Below are 16,151 nucleotides of genomic sequence, written 5' to 3' on the forward strand. Positions count from 1 at the left end.
TCAGGATAAGCTCCTCTACGCTCAAGGTCCTCAGGAAGGGACAGGGCTGGGCTGAACACATCTTCTGCGTACTTCTACTCCTGCTCAGAGCCAAAATGCTGTCCTGAGGCCACCACGACAGAGGTGAGCAAATGCATACATCTCCGGGTAGAGAAAGATGCTCATTCTGGGGCTGGGAGCTGATTGTATTCTAGCTTAACCTTTGTTCTAAAGTATTATGAAAGGCAACACTGTGGCCTTACAGAGTCCATTTTCCACTTCCTCTTCCCAAATGAGTGGATGTTTGCAGCTCAGAAAAGGGGTTGCAGGAATGAATGGGCAGGACTAAGGGCCATGAGCCCCATGTGAGTTGTGTGAGTCGCCAGCCCTGGGGTTGGAACAGAGGAACTGACAGAACAGGTAAGAGAAGAGAATCTAAAAGACAAACAGGGAGAAGACTTTTTTTTTGACCCAACTAATAATGACAGTAGAAGTATCTGGGATCCCTACAAGCCAGCTATATGGTCAGGACATGGGCAAATGGCAATTATCCTGACAGCAGTGTCTTCTAGAGAAAATAAGCAGCAGACTCGGTTAGAAAAATCCAGTAGACTTCTTCATCCATGAAATTGCTCTAAGAATTTGGCTGGAGAATATGGTGGAGACAGAACAATCCAAGAATCGCAGAGATAAGAAGGAACCTAAAGTTCGAGAGTCCTTTTTATTTACGGGACTAGGGAATACTGGGGTAGAAGGGCTACAGACAGAGTATTTCAAGTCAGAGAGGTAACAGTGGTCAGTAAAGTAAGTCTTGATCCTGACAACCCTGGCAAAGGGCAAGGAAGCTTCTGGCTTCTGCAAGATTAGAAGCCTGCAGCCAAGGCACTCCATTTACTAACGACCCAGATAAGGGGCACATGGGTGGCTCAGTTAGTTAAGCGTCCAACTCTTGATCTTAGCTCCAGTCTTGATCTCGGGGTCTTGGGGTCAAGCCCTGTATTGGGCTCCACACTAAAAAATAAACCAACAGACACACACACACACACACACACACAACGGAGAAGACACAGCACAAAGAAGTTCCTGCTCAAAGCAAAATAGGAATGGCTGTGTCCCAGGCAGGACAGAAGGGTTGGGTTCTCCAGCATCCAGGAGGAAAACTAGCTAATGGAACCTGGTCTTCCCAGGACTGGAGGTGACACAGAAAGGAACAAAGGGAAAGAAATTCACATATGGGAGTCTTCCTGGGGCTTTTGTGTACTCTGAGGTTCTGGCCATGGATAAAGGCCAACAGTTTGAATATAGGATAAGAGTTAGAACAAGCTGGGGCGCCTGGGTGGCTCAGTGGGTTAAGCCTCTGCCTTCGGCTCAGGTCATGATCTCAGGTCCTGGGATCGAGCCCTGCATCGGGCTCTCTGCTCAGCGGGGAGCCTGCTTCCTCCTCTCTCTCTGCCTGCCTCTCTGCCTACCTGTGATCTCTGTCTGTCAAATAAATAAAATCTTTAAAAAAAAAAAAAAAGAGTTAGAACAAGCTAACTTGTCTAAATGAGAATGGGATCTTTTTGTTTTGTTTTGTTTTAGATCTTTTTTAATTCAGAAGAATCCTCTTGGTGTATTCTTCTGTGTATACTTCTCCTTTCTGCCCATATAGTATTTGCTTTAAGACAATGATTCTCAAGGGGGTGGAGGGTGGGGAGAAGGCAAATCAGATCCCTTGAGTAGACAAGAAAGAAGAGGGTAGTGTGCATTCACAGTTTGTAAGATTACCCAGCTAACTCTGATATGTTCCTCCCTCTGCCTCTTTGAGAACCACAGCCCAAGAAGTCACCCAGAGGGAAGAATAAAGCAAGCTGCGTTGTAGGGGTCAGTGTGCCTTCTGTTGGTCCACCCAGAGGGGTAGCAAAGGGAATATGGTTTAAATTATTATCATATCAATGGTGCATCCAATCTGGAATTATCCCAAGCTCTTTCTTAATCCATTCATGTTGTCATAACAGAATACCATAGACTGAGTGGGATCATAAACAATAGAAATCTATTTCTCACAGTTTTGGAAGCTGGGCGTCCAAGGTCAAGGCACCAGCAGATTTAATGTCTGGTGAGGGCTCATTTCTTGGTTCACAGAGAGTCATCTTGCTGTGTCCCATGCTGGCAGGATCAAGGGAGCTCCCTGGAGTCCCTTTTTTTTTTTTTTGAAGATTTTATTTATTTATCTGACAGAGAGAGATCTCAAGTAGGCATAGAGGCAGGTAGAGAGAGAGAGAGGAGGAAGCAGGCTCCCTGCTGAGCAGAGAGCCTGATGCGGGACTCGATTCCAGGACCCTGAGATCATTACCTGAGCTGAAGGCAGCAGCTTAACCCACTGAGCCACCCAGGTGCCCTGGAGTCCCTTTTATAAGCACACTAATTCCATTCATAAGGGTTCCACCCCCATGACAAAATCATTTCCCAAAGGCCTCACCTCCAAATACTCTGACATTGAGAATTAGGTTTCAACACGGGAATTTGGAAGAAATACAAACATCCACTCTTCAATCTCAAAATCACTTTAGCACCACCCCAGGGATTTCATGTTATTTAAGATATGAGTACCTTACAGAGAGATAGTATGATCCAAACTAAATTTTCTCTCCTCTAAAATTAGGATTATTATAAGAAAAAGGTAAAAGATTTGTCCTTGATTCATTAATTCAGGTAGTCAACAAGCATTTATTCAAGACTCTACTAGTTCTCTATTTCTGCTACAACAAATTACCAGAAATGTAGTGGTTTAAAACAACACACTTTTGGAGCACTTGGTTGGCTTGGACATAGAGTGTGTGATTCTTGATCTTGGGGTTGTGAGTTTGAGCCCCATGTTGGTTATGGAGATTACTTTAAAATAAATAAGTAAATAAAATCTTTAAAATAAAATAAAATGCCATGCTTTTATGACCTATAGTTCTGGGGGTCAGAAGCCCACAGTAGGTTTCACTGAGCCAAAGTCAAGTTAGTAGTGGTGATCTCTTGGAGGCTCTAGGAGGGTATCTGGTTCCTGGTATTTTCCAGTTTCTAGAAGCTGCTCACATTCTTTTGCTCATGGCCCCTTCCATCTTCAAAACCATGTACAGCAAAGTCAAGGAGTCCTTCTCACACCATCTCTGATTTTCCCTCTTCTGCCTTCCCTTTTCTACCCACACAGGCTCTCTTATAATCTAGAATAATATGCCCATCTCCAGGGTAGTTGATCAGCAACTTAATTCCATCTGTAACCTTAATTCCCCTTCTGGTATGCTACCTGACATACTCACAGGTTCCTGAGATTAACAAGTAGACATCTTTGGTGCCATTACCTGGGTGCCACAAACACTTTCACAGTCTGGGTAATATCCCAGGGACTGTTCCAGAGAGTAGAAGTAGGACCAATAAGTGGCAGTCAAAGTGCTTAGTTTGTTATTGTATGTAAATTATACCTTAACCAAGCCTTTAAAAAGTTAATAACTTGACATTCAAGGCCCTTCATAATGCTTATAAAGTTATGGGTACTAATTATTAAGAGTTTACTGTGTCTTTATGTACATTACCAACAATTATACTCATTATAACCCTCTGAGGCAAGAGATACTCTTACCTTTCTATAGATGAAACTAAGGCTCAGAAAGGTGAAGTGAACTGTCCAGGCTCACACCTCTAGTCTATGGCAGAGGCGGGACTGGAACGAAATCTGTGTGAACTCCACAACCTAAGCTCCAACTTCCAGCATCTTCCTTCATTACCTCCTCCCCACTCCTCCAAGGCAGCTCATGCTCCAGTTTCAAGGAGCTGTCCCCAAACTGCCATGTCCACTCCCACAACCACATCTCTAAATGACCTGTTCTAAAGCCACAACCTCTGAGGAGCTTTCCTTATCCCCTTCCTCACAAGCCCTTGCTTCTTCCTGGGGTCTCCAGCTCTACTTATCCCTTCCAATAGATCAGTTGTCAGTCTGTAGTATGGTGGTATGGTCTGGGTCACCCTCTTTCACTACACTCTTATCTCTTCGAGAGCAGGAGCCTTTCTGATTCAGTTTTTTTTTTTTTAAGATTTTATTTATTTATTTGACAGAGATCACAAGTAGGCACAGAGGCAGATAGAGAGGGGGGGGGGAAGCAGGCTCCCTGCTGAGCAGAGAGCCCGATACGGGGCTCTATCCCAGGACTCTGGGATCATGACCTGAGCCGAAGGCAGAGGCTTAACCCATTGAACCACCCAGGTGCCCCGTCTGATTCAGTTTTGTGTCCTGGTGGTGCCTTGTCAGTTCATTGTGTATTGTTCATTCAAAACTGTTTTTTGAGGGGCACCTGGGTGGCTTTACTGATCCCAGGGTTCTGGGATCGAGCCCCGCATCGGGCTATCTGCTCCTCAGAGAGCCTGCTTCCTCCTTTCTCTCTCTGCCTGCCTCTCTGCCTACTTGTGATCTCTCTCTATCAGATAAATAAATTAAATTTAAAAAAAAAAACTTTTTTGAGATACTTTGAGTCAAGATGGCTCTCCGAGTTCACTCTTTTGCCACTTCCTCTGGTGTAAATACATAGCAGGGAGAGATAAAACACCAAAGAAAAAAGAAAACACCAAAATGATAGTGCTGAGTTCAAACGCAAGATTATCATCTCTGTGGCCCTGAACTAAATAGAAACATAAAGCCATGAACAGGACTGAAGCCTCCTGTGAGGATCCTAGTAGAGATGCAGGGGAGGCAGCAGGCACTGTAGGGGACAAAAAGTTCTTCAGTCCAGGTCAGGAGTTAGAGTCCAGTTCAGCGCTTATAGCCAGGGCTTGCAACAGTTCCTCTACCCGAGGGGAAAGACTGACAAACATAGCTCCTAAAAGCATCCAGAGACCTAGTCTCTTTGGTTTATAAAGGAAATGTGTGTACATAATAAAAGATTTAGAATTGAAGGATAATAAATGCAATATATGACAATACTAGTGACGTGAGAGAAGACTACCGAGGCAGCAAAATGTACCTGGGATGGCAAACAAAAGGCTCGTGGATAACAGCGCCACAAATCCGGGTGGCAAGGCATGCCTCTGGATCCACAAATTCAAAGCTGGCAACGATAAACCCTGTCGGCTACAAGACTCGTGTGGGATCAGAATCTGTGTAGAGGGAGGCAAAACGAAGGAACTCAGCTTTTGACAACCCTGAGAGCAGGGGTACCCATAATCGGTAACTCTCTGTCAAAGCCAGGAGAGGATCCTAAAGGGTCCAGCAGGACTACAAAGATGCAATAAGGTCTCATAGTGATGGGACAGACTGGGTCCTACAAGCTCTTAGAACTACAAATAAAGCTCCTTCCAAGGGACAAAACTCTTTAGCTCTTCCATGAGGGGTGACTGCTAGGAATGAAATCCCAGGGAGGACAAATAGGAAGAAGGTCCAAATAAAAGGGAGGGAGGCACATCTCAGAAAATCGAAGGCAAATATAAGGCCGACTTGGGGCTTGATCCCACAATCCTGAGATCATGATCTGAGTTGAAACCAAGAATCAGATGCTCAACCAATTGAGCCAGCCAGGCACCCCATATATATATATATATATATATATATTTTTTTTTTAAACTTTTATTATTTTTTTAAATCATTTTATTTATTTGACGGAGAGAGACAGAGAGAGAGGGAACACAAGCAGGGGAGAGGGAGAAGCAGACTTCCCGCTGAGCAGGGAACCTGATGTGGGCTCCATCCCAGGCCCCTGGGATCATGACCTGAGCTGAAGGCAGATGCTTAAAGATTAAGCCACCCAGGCGCCCACCCCATATTTTTTTTAAAGCCACTATGTGAATACAATAAAAAAGGGAGTTCTACTCTAGAACTTGGAACCATATATTGAAAAAGCATGGCACGTATCTGGGTAAACAGTTCCAGAAAGGCCAATAAATGGTCTCTTGAAACTATTGGACTTGAAAGAAAAATAAATGGTTATTGGCATCCAGGCAAAAAAAAAAAAAAAAAAAAAAAAAGACCAAGGGGAAAAATATTACACTTTTTGTTAGTTCACACTTTATCCAGAAAGTAATGGAGTAACATATTTAAGACAAAGACAGAAAATGTGAACCACAGATTCTGTATCCAACCAAACTGAGCTTCAAGTAAAAAGGCTACAGAGAAACTGTTAAGAATACTGCAAACACTCAGAGACTGCTGTTCCCATAAGTTCTTTCTGAGAAATCAACCAAAGAAAGACCAGAAGGACACAGGCATGAAGATTGGCAGCTGGAGTGTAGTTGTATGAGTAACCACTTTGACCACACCTAAGAGGTCAACACCTTAGGAAAATGTGGGGCAACAAGAAAGAGGGAACCTGGACCTCGAATCAGCAGCTGGAACAGAGCTGCCTACAAACCTCAAATACTCTTCACATCCAGACAGCTGGATGAGTGTGAAAGAAACTCAGGTTTGGTTTGAGTCACTCTATTTTGTAGTCTCTTTGTTGTATCAATTTACCTTATAACCTAATAATGTAGAAATTGGTACCTGGAAATGAGGCTGCTACCCTAACAATAATCTAAAAGATGGGATTTTGACTTACTGGTAAGGCAGCCTGTGACAAACAGATTTTGAGAGCTGGATATTTGGTGACACATCAGATTTTGGAAAAACTCTTCCCTGAAAACACTTGGAAGACAGATCTATGGAGCTTTTAGCTCCAGGGAAATGCTTGGTTGGAAAAAGCCATAATGTTAGTCAGTACAGCCCTTAGACCTGCCAAGTCAGCTCCCTGCCCCACACATTTCCCTGCCTTGGGGAGTCCATGCTTTGATGTACCTGCCCTCAGTGGCTACGAATGGCTGGGGCCACAAATGCCAAGCTGGTGGGAAATCCCAGTTAGAACCAGGTCCCCCAAGGGCCTGGGTGACCAGAAATGCCTTCCTCAGAATTTTCTAAATCCCCCTCTGATGCCGCAGATTGGCCAGGACCAACAGCATGGTCTAGGTAGTGTGCCTGAGCCCAGACTGGACTTGGGTGGGCCCTAGGAAACATTTCCCCGCTTTAGAGCTCTCTCCAAATCTATATATACCCATCCAGGCTATAGATGTTTTTTGTTTCGGGGGATTTTTCAAAAGATTTTATTTATTTATTTGACAGAAAGAGACACAGTGAGAGAGGGAGCACAAGCAGGGGGAATGGGAGAGGGAAAAGCAGGCTTCCCGCTGGGCAAGGAGCCCCATGCAGGACTCAATCCCAGGACCCTTGGATCATGACCTGAGCCAAAGGCAGATGCTTAACGACTGAGCCACCCAAGTGCCCTGTTCTGTTTTGTTTTTTAGTTGAATTATTCTTGTCTGGTTGGCAAATGATGCTGGGGTTAGATATGCATAAGAGAAAAATGAAATTACCTTATACCATTCACAAAGGTAATTCCAGATAAAGACTTTGATTTGAAAAGAAAATCTTCAAAACTTTTAAAAGACTATAAAGGAGGAGCGCCTGTATGAAATCAGTCAGGGGGGCAACTGACTCTTGGTTTCATCTCAGGTCATGATCTCAGGGTCCTGAGATGGAGCCCTGAGTCGGGTTCCATGCTTAGCTCAGAATTTGCTCTGGACTCTCTCTCCCTCTCTCCCTCTGCCCCTCCCCACTGCTTTCTCTCTAAAATAAATAAATAAATAAATCTTTAAATATATACATATATATATACACACACATATATAGGACCAACTATATGACCTCCAGCATAGGAAACAATTTCTCTTTCTTTCTTTCTTTTTTTCTTTCCTTCTTTCAAGATTTTATTTATTTGGGCGCCTGGGTGGCTCAATGGGTTAAGCCACTGCCTTCGGCTCAGGTCATGATCTCAGGGTCCTGGGATCGAGCCCGGTGTCGGGCTCTCTGCTCAGCGGGGAGCCTGCTTCCTCCTCTCTCTCTCTGCCTGCCTCTCTGCCTACTTGTGATCTCTCTCTGTCAAATAAATAAAATCTTTTAAAAAAAAGAGAGATTTTATTTATTTATTTGACAGAGAGAGACACAGCAAGAGAGGAAACACAGCAGAGGGAATGGAAGAGGGAGAAGCAGGCTTTCCACAGAGCAGGGAGCCAGACTTGGGGCTCGATCCCAGGACCCTGGGATCATGACCTGAGCCGAAGGCAGATGCCCAATGACTGAGCTACACAGGCACTCCAGGAAGTAATTTCTTTAAAATGTCACAAAAAGCTATAAAGTAAAATATTAATAAGTTTGACTACATTGACATTTAGAACTTTTGTACCAAAAAAAAAAAAAAGAGAGAGAGAGAGCGAGGGAGACAAGTTGCAACCACGAGAAGATTGTTTGCCTCATATATAGCTGATATGTGATTAGTCCAAAATACGTGAAGAATTTCTTTCTTTCTTTCTTTCTTTTTTTTTTTTGAAAGAGAGAGACAGAGACAGAGACAGGGCACACACAAGCATGTGAGAGGGGAGGGGCAGAGGGAGAGAGAGAATCTCAAGCAGGCTCCATGTCTGGGGCAGAGTCAACAGGGACTCCATCTCAAGACCCTGAGTTCATGACCTGAGCAGAAATAAAGAGTTGTATACCCAACCTACTGAGCCACCCAGGCGCCCCAAGAATATGTAAGGATTATCTATAATCAGTAAGTAAAATAAAACTGAGCAAAGACTATAAACAAAGCCAAGAAAGAAAAACGCAGTGTCCCATAAACATCTGAAAAAATGCTCAGTCTCACGAGTAAGTCTGAAAATAGAAATTAAGACAGAAATGAGATATCAGGGCCGCCTCTGTGGCTCAGTCAGATAAGCGTTTGGCAGGCTCAAGTCATGATCCCACAGTCCTGGGATCAAGTCCCCAGTCAGGCTCCCAGCTCAGCCAGGAGTCAGCTTCTCTCTCCCTCTGCTTCTCCCCCAAACCCGTACTCTCTCTCTAGCTCTGCTGTCTCTCTCTCAAATAAACAAAATCTTTAAACTAAATTTATAAAAAGAAAAAAAAAAGAAACGCGATATCATTTCACACTCATCAGACTGTTAAAAACTAAAACATCTGACGATACTAAGTATTACTGAGAATGTGAAGCAAAAGGAACTCTCAGTTGCTGCTGGTGAAAATGCTACTTTTATAGCCATTGTGAGAACTTGGCCATATCTAGCAGAGTTGGACATGTGCATTCCTAAAAACCAGCCTGAAACTCTCTCTCTTGTATATGTAAGGAGACCTAAGCAAGAATGTTTGTTGCAGGGGCGCCTAGGTGGCTCAATGGGTTAAAGCCTCTGCCTTCGGCTCAGGTCATGATCCCAGAGTCCTGGGATCGAGCCCCACATCAGGCTCTCTGCTCGGTGGGGAGCCTGCTTTCCTTCCTCTCTCTCTGCCTGCCTCTCTGCCTACTTGTGATCTGTCAAGTGAGTAAAATCTTAAAAAAAAAAAAAAAAATCATGACCTGTGCTCAAGGAAGAGGCTTTAACACTGAGCCACCCAGGCACCCAGTATGAAGTGTTTTTGTTTGTTTGTTTGTTTTTTTAAGAAAAACCCCACAGAGTCGAGGCTCCTAGGTGGTTCAGTGGGTTAAGTGCTTAAGATTCTCTCTCCTTGGGGCGACTGGGTGGCTCAGTGGGTTAAGCCCCTGCCTTCGGCTCAGGTCATGATCTCAGGGTCCTGGAATCTTGTCCCGCATCGGGCTCTCTGCTCAGTAGGGAGCCTGCTTTCCCCCTCTCTCTCTCTACCTGCCTCTCCATCTACTTGTGATTTCTCTCTGTCAAGTAAATAAATAAAATCTTAAAAAAAAAAAATTCTCTCTCCTTCTGTGCTTCCCTACTCCCCAACAAAATAAAACAATCACAAAGTAAACAGTTGTGTTCACTAACCAAGCTAAAACATACCATGGCTGAGGATTAAAAATAATAAAGTTTACAAAGGTCCAAGAGTACCTGGTATGTAGTACATGCTTGAACAGAGACTGTTAGAACAATGATTCTAAATGCCAAATAGTTTCTAAGTATCAAAAAAGGGGCCACGAGCTGATTAAAAAAATAGTAGGGTTGGAAAAGGCTGTCCAGTTCCAGTAATATTCGTTGTATTTCTAGAAGACATTATCGATGCACTGTAAAACTCAATCTTCATGAGGTTTGACACTTTCCTCCTTCCAAGTTTGGAACTCAAGAGTACTGTGAGATAGTGCTGGTAGAAATACATGCTCCGTTTTACAATGGAAGTTTCAGCAAGCAGCAAATGACTGCGGCTTTTTTTTTTTTTTTTTTTTTTCTCAGTGGCCGGATTAAGGTCCCTCAAGGTCACAAAGAAGAAAGTATTTCCTAAGGAAGAAGATTTAAATGTTTGGAGGACCGCATGTTTTCATCCAATTTATATATGGACGTTATACATAATATTTCATGGTAATAAAAGATTGCTGCTATGAAACTGAAAAAATAAAAAATGAAAACTTGTCTATTGAGCTGGATATTCGTTTCCTTTGGCTTTAGCAGTTTCCTCCGAGTCTTCAGCTATCTTTTGCCCAGTAAGTGTCTGCAGCCCTCGTTTCCATGTGGCCTGGCCATCGCTCCAGCCACCTGGCTAGGACACCTTCCAGCCTCCACTCTGCCCAGCAGGCTCCAGCCACCCCTCCCCTCCTCTGCCCTCCCGGGGGCGCGCCTACTGTCCACACTGCTCCTTAGCTCGTTCTGGACAAACTCGGGGTGCTTTCCTTCTTTCCCAGAGCCTGAGCTCCCAGGGCGGAAAAACTAGAGCTCACGGTTCCTTTCTGTTCCTCGCGGCCAAGTCAATCCTGGTTTAAAGAAATTTTACCTCCAGAGAGGACAGCTTTAACAAAAGCCGCTCGGGCCTCCGACGCAGGCGCCCCATGCAGAGCGGCGGAGGCCCCACCCGGCCAACCTGGAGCTGCACGGCTCCCCCTCCCGGCGGCTCTCAGCGCCCTCCCGCCCGGGAAGCGCTGCCCCGGCCGCGCCGAGCTCCGCGGCGAGTCTGCAGCTGGGGCCCCTCCGCTCCGCGGACAAAGGGGCCTGTGTTCCACCGCCCGGCCCGAGCCTTTCTCCACCGTGGCCAGGGCGGAGCGAGTCCGCACGTGACCTTGCGCGTGGCCCCGAGTGTGGTGCGGTCCCTCGTGGACCTGCAGAGGCAGCGCGTTAGGCGGCGCTAGGCCCCGGCCCCCCTTGTCGGAACGCGGGTAGAAGGACCTTCACTCGGGATTTCTGGGAACCCGCCAGCAAAGTTCAGCCCAGGCCGTCTGACTTGAGGTCTTTTGGGTTCTCAAGGGTCAAGATGTAAAATTCCTTTCTCCTTTTGAATAATCCTGGGTCCTCCTCCTCTCAGTATCTTAGGGAGGACCCAAACAACCTCTCCTTTTTGCGTTACTCTTTTTTACTGGGAAAAACAGTAATTTGGGGGAAAAGGTGAGAAATTGTGCTTATCATTTACTGAACCTTGGCTACATACATGCCAGGCCCTTTTACAGCCCACAGATACTTTGTTTCAGTTAATCCTCAAAAGGATTTGTGAAATAAATTTTCCCATTCTACTTTTCCATTTTTGTAAAACTGGAGTTAGGATTTTGTGCTAAGGGGCTGGGAATACTGCAATAAATAAAGCAGACAAGATCCTGTGCTCACCCAGCTTCCATGGGGGATAGGGTGGATAATCACAACTAATTAATTACAAAAGGGGAACGAGAGGTCTGCAGATAAATTCCCCAGGTGCCAAAGAATGGAGCTTTATAACCAGGGGGGCATGACCTGGCCTGGGTTGGGAGAGGTCAGGAAGCTTCCAGAACTATTGCAGTAGTCTGGGGAACAGGGGAGATCTGAGGATGTTGATGGCAGGAAGAATCCATTCAAAAGAGTGGAATCAATAGAACTTAGAAACCTGTTCATTGTGAATGGTGACTGAAAAGTCAGTGCAGCCTCTCTACCACCTCTACCCCCCAACTCTGGGACACTGGAAAGATAGAGGAACTAGGTAAATTCCTGGGGTCTGGTCCTAATTATGCCCCTTCTTGCTGGGTGACATCATGGGCAAATCACTCTGTAAAGCCTTGGGAGACCTGCATTCCTTCATTAGCCTGCTGTCATGTTATGCCCTATGATGGTGCTCCTTCAACTTTGAGGGAATATTGCAAAAAAAAAAAGGGTAAGAGGGATATGTAGGAAAACTACACCATACATCTACAGTAGTGTAGCAGTGATGGTACTAGCACACATAAATGGAATAGAGCCTAGAAATAAACCCCAATACACACGTGAGCATGTGTATGACATATATGGCAAACCCTGGAGATACATAGAAATGGATTTTTTTTTTAAAGATTTTATTTATTTATTTGACAGATAGAGATCACAAGCAGGCAAAGAGGCAGAGAGAGAGAGAGGAAGGGAAGCAGGCTCCCCGCTGAGCAGAGAGCCTGAACGGACCCGGGATCACAACCTGAGCAAAGGCAGAGGCTTTAGCCCACTGAGCCACCCAGGTGCCCCCATAGAGATGGATTATTAAACAAGTGTTCAGAAACTATAGATTGGGGGGCACCTGGGTGGCTCAGTGGGTTAAGCCTCTACCTTCATCTCGGGTCATGATCTCAGGGTCCTGGGATCCAGCCTCATATAGGGCTTTCTGCTCAGGAGGGAGCCTGCTTCCTCCTCTCTCTGCCTGCCTCCCTACCTAGTTGTGACCTCTCTCTCTGTCAAATAAATAAATAAAATCTTAAAAAAAAAAAAAAAAGGAAGAAAGAAACTATATAGATCGTTCAACATACAGTGTTGAGACATTGGGTAGCCACCTGGAAAAAAAAAATTGGATCTGTATCTCACTTCTTTTAGACAACTCGAAATGAAACACTGAAAAAAACTTTAGAAGCACTAGAAGAAAATGCAGGTTTCTAAAAACACCCCTGGAGTGGGGAAATCCTTTCTAAGTATCACACAAAACCTAGAAGCCACACACATAAACACTCACACACAGACATATTTGAACAAGCGCAACAAAAACATCACCTACGCCACATATCACACAGGAATAATTTTCTTTATATAAAATGAGCACTTACAAATTAGTAACAAGGGACCCACAACTTAGTAGAAAAGGATATGACAAACGGTTCACAGTAAAGAAGATCAAAATGGCTCTTAAACATGGAAAGATGCCTCACTTATAATAAGAGAAATGGAAACTAAAATTACAATGAAGTATCATTCTCACTTACCAAATGGGCAAAACTCACCTCTGGAAGGCAACTTGGCAATATCAATTAAAAATGCAGATTCCTGGGGCGCCTGGGTGGCTCAGTGGGTTAAGGCCTCTGCCTTCAGCTCAGGTCATGGTCTCAGGGTCCTGGGATTGAGCCCTGCGTCAGGCTCTCTGCTCAGTGAGGAGCCTGCTTCCCCCACCCACCCACCTGCCTCTCTGTCTACTTGTGATCTCTCTCTCTCTCTCTGTGTCAGATAAATAAATAAAATCTTTTTAAAAAATGCAGATTCCTTCAGCAACTTTTCTTATAGGAATTTTTCTATGGATACATTCCTATGGATATATGCCTAAAAAATTCATTGCAGCACTATTTGTAATAGCCAAGTATTGGAAACAACCTAAATGTCCACTGATAAGGAACTTGTCAAATTATGACACAGCACAAAGAAGACTGGAGATGCAGATGACAGGTAGGAAAAAATCTTCATAATACAGAGGTTCTGGAAGGTATACTAGATTTGAATTACATCCATAAAATAGAAACAATAATTGTACCTAGTGCACAAGGTTGTTGTGAAAACTATAGTTAAAATACTTATAGAGGAGCACCTGGGTGATTCAGTCATTAAGTATCTGCCTTCAGCTCAGGTCATGATTCCAGGGTCCTGGGATCGAGCCCCAAATCTGGTTCCCTGCTCAGCAGGAAGCCTGCTTCTCCCTCTCCCATTCCCCCTGCTTCTGTGCCCTCTCTTACTGTGTGTCTCTCTCTCTCTCTGTCAAATAAATAAATAAATAAAATCTTAAAAAAAAAAAAAACAAATAAAATAAAATACTGAAAGCACTTAGGAACGTCTGGGTGGCTCAGTAGGTTAAGCATCTGCCTTCAGCTCAGATAATGATCCTAGGACCCTAGGATCGAGTCCCACATTGGGCTCCCTGCTCAGCAGGGAGTCTGCTTCTCCCTCTCCCTTTGCCCCTCCTCCCCAGCTCATTCTCTCTCTCTCAAATAAATAAAATCTTAAAACAAAACAAAACAAAACAAAACACCAAAAGCACTTAAAGTATTTTAGCTATTTACTTATACATACTGGTTTTTTTTTAAGATTTTTTTTTTATTTTTCAGTAATCTCTGTACTCAAACAGGGCTCAAACTCACAACCCTGAGGTCAAGAGCTACACGCTGTAATGACTGAGCCAGCCAGGCACCCCACATATACTGTTAATAAAAAGAGCAAAGGGTTAAAACAGCTTGTACATTAACCTACCATATATGCAAAAGAAAAATAAGTATACAGATTACTGAAAATTTCAATCAAATCAGTAAACAGTGGCTGCCTCTGGAAAGAGAAACTGAGGGGCCAGGGGCAAGGCCTTTTCATAGTCTGCCTTCCTTCCGTCCACCCCATCTACCCTCCTGTACTTTTAAAATTTTTTACCATGGGTATTTGACATCTATTCAAAAGATAAATTAATTTATTTATTAAAGATTTTATTCATTTATTTGACCAACAGAGATCACAAATAGGCAGAGAGGCAGGCAGAGAGGAGCAAAGCAGACACCCTGCCGAGCAGAGAGCCCAGATGCGGGGCTCGATCCCAGGACCCTGAGATGATGGCCGAGCTAAAGGCAGAGGCTTAACCTGCTGAGCCACCCAGGCATCCCTGTTATTTTATTTCTTTTTAAAGTAGGATCCATACCATGTGGAGCCCAGTACAGGGCTTGAACTCACGTCCCTGAGATTAAGACCGAGACCTGAGCTGAAATCAAGAGTCGGATACTCACCCAACTGAGCCATGCAGGCATCCCAATGAACTCATTTTTTTAAGTAGAAAACTATCAATCAGATACACATAAAGAAAAAGTAACTACATTTTTAAGATGTAGAAATTAAACTATGCTCTCATGTTCTCAAACAGTGTGATTTTGCTAGAATGACCATATATTGGAGGCACTGAATGATTTTTCAAATATATGCTGCACCCTTTCCAATTACTGATGCAGCTTGCCCCAGGAAGTGTGGACCAGCAGCAGCAGCAGCAGCAGCTCCTGAGAACTTGTTAGAACGCAGAATCTCAGGCCCCACCCTAGACCCACTGAATAGGAGTCTACATTTTAACAAGATTCTCGGGGGATTTGTCTGGGGGATCCTATTTGAGGCAGGAGAGGCACTGAGATAGGCACATAAAAAATAAAAATATAAAACAGAACAGAACCACTGTTCTACTCTTGTATTTTTTTTTTGACCCCCACTTCTCAAAATTGCTACATTTCAATGATTTTGAAAAACATATTGTGGGACACAAGAAAGCAAACTCAAAATAATCCACCCTATATGACTCTATATGAACTTTGAAAAAAGAGCTACTCTAATCCATGATGTTGTAAGTCAGGAGAGAGGTTACCTTTGGGGAGGTGGGAGGAGGCAGAGGTTGGGAGGGGGCCCCAAAGGTTGTTTCTAGAGTGCTGGTAATATTGTCTCTTGATCTGGTTGCTGGTTATTTGGATCTGACTGCTAAAATTCTCAAGGACTGTGTACTTCGGGTTGGTCTATTTTTTTTTTTTACATGTTTCCTATACTTCAAAAAAAGGTTTTCAAAAACTCTACTATTATCACCTACCTCAAACTCCTTGACCATGGGGGAGCCAAGAAGCTAAGGGAAAAGAGACTGAGCTGAGAAAATTATTGACATAGATTTAATCACTGGTAGGTAACTCCCACTTAAACTCACACACACACACACTCATACTAGAACTCCTGTTTTTTGTTTGTTTGTTTGTTTGTTTAAGTAGGCTCCACGCCCAGCATCGAGTCCTATGCAAGGCTTGAACTTACAACCCTGAGATCATGACCTGAGCTGAGACCAAGAGTTGGATGCTTAACCGACTGAGTCACCTGGGAGCCTCCTGTATGTTTTTTTTTTTTTTAAGATTTTATTTATTTATTTGATAGAGAGAGATCACAAGTAGGCAGAGAGGCAGGCAGAGAGAGAGGAGGAAGCAGGCTCCCTGCTGAGCAGCGAGCCCGATGCG

At 44.1% G+C, this 16,151-nt stretch overlaps 1 long non-coding RNA gene across 1 annotated transcript in view; it reads left to right on the plus strand.

Annotated features, from left to right (window-relative positions):
• Positions 1–16,151, plus strand: part of LOC309867157 — a 185,002-nt gene that overhangs the window by 4,855 nt on the left and 163,996 nt on the right. The gene's annotated exons all lie outside the window — the stretch shown is intronic.

Source organism: Mustela nivalis (assembly GCF_964662115.1).
Source record: "Mustela nivalis genome assembly, chromosome: 6".
Taxonomy (NCBI): Eukaryota; Metazoa; Chordata; class Mammalia; order Carnivora; family Mustelidae; genus Mustela; species Mustela nivalis.